The sequence below is a fragment of the Triticum dicoccoides genome, chromosome 2A (assembly GCF_002162155.2).
Source record: "Triticum dicoccoides isolate Atlit2015 ecotype Zavitan chromosome 2A, WEW_v2.0, whole genome shotgun sequence".
NCBI classification, from domain to species: domain Eukaryota; kingdom Viridiplantae; phylum Streptophyta; class Magnoliopsida; order Poales; family Poaceae; genus Triticum; species Triticum dicoccoides.
The window spans coordinates 149,410,130-149,411,434 of NC_041382.1; the positions used below are offsets into that span (position 1 = coordinate 149,410,130).

General features: G+C 49.3%; 1 protein-coding gene across 2 annotated transcripts in view; it reads right to left on the minus strand.

Annotated features, from left to right (window-relative positions):
* The window catches only part of LOC119353919 (DNA annealing helicase and endonuclease ZRANB3-like), a 21,786-nt gene that overhangs the window by 9,983 nt on the left and 10,498 nt on the right, over nt 1-1,305 (minus strand). The window lies entirely within an intron of this gene.

Consider the following 1,305-nt stretch of genomic DNA (forward strand, 5'->3'; position numbering starts at 1 on the left):
AAAATTGCTCAATCGTGCGGCGAGGCTTGTGCTCATCTCTTCTGTCTTAGACTCTCTCTCTACGTACTTCATGTCGGTTTTCAAAATCCCAAAGAAAACGCTAAAAGCTCTGGATGCCATTCGATGCGCCTTCTTTTGGGCTGCTGAGGAGACGTGCACGGGATCCAAATGTTTGATTGCTTGGAAAAACGTTTGTAAACCGAAAAATTTTGGTGGTCTAGGCATCAAGAACCTAGCTGTTCAGAACGACTGTCTCCTTATGAAGTTTGCTTACAAATACCTAACCCATGAAAATACCATCCGCCTGCCTTGGGTTGACTGGGTAGATAAACAACACCTTTGCAGCCTCTCCCACTTGGCATCATGCCGAAACCCCTCGTTCCTAACTAAAATTATCCAAACACAGCTTCAAATACTCCTCCCGATCACCTTTGTCCTCACCAATAATGGTCAGAAGACTTTCTTCTGGCTTGACACCTGGTTATTGCCAACCTCTATAGCCACTGCTTTTCCGAGCCTTTACTCCCACTCTACAAATATCTTCATCCCAGTGGTACATATCATGCGAGACGGGATACAGGCAAACCTCTCAAACAGGATAACTTCGGCCGCCTCGCGCGAGCTAGATGCTCTTTGCTTGTTGTTGCAGGATGTTCGGTTGACGGTTGGCCAGGATGAAAGGTTTTTGCTGCATGGGCAAAGCTACTCGTCCAAAGCAGCATACAAGATTCGGATGCATGAAGACCTGGAGGACGATCACGCTGATCTCATCTGGAGATCAAGAGCGCCGCACAAGCTTAAACTGTTTGCCTGGCTCTTGTTTCGTGGCAGACTAAACACTAGAGCGAACCTGTCCTACAAACACATGTCTGACTCCGCCAGCTGCCCGCGCTGTGCTGCTCTTTCTGAAGACACTTCTCACCTGTTCCTCGACTGCCCGCGTGCTGTGCAGATTTGGGCACAACTAGGCCTCCCCACGACGCCCAGATTCCAGGATCTCTGGATGGTTCAGCTCCCGCATGAGCTTGATTGCAGGGTGTGGCCGGAAGTGCTACTGGTAGTGCTCTGGCGAATTTGGGACTCCCGCAATGCTGTTGTCTTCCGTTCTGAAGATCACTCTTCTCGTTTTACCACCCAGAACATTGTAACTGACTTTGAGCTTTTTTCGCATCGCCTGAGAGATCATGCTGACAAGGTAGCTGCCAGGTCTTGGCTTAGCTACCTTACCACACGGCTTGCCGTGCCCCTGTAATCTGTAATCTGTCTCTGCTGGGCCCCTTTTGGCCGATTGAGTAATATATACAG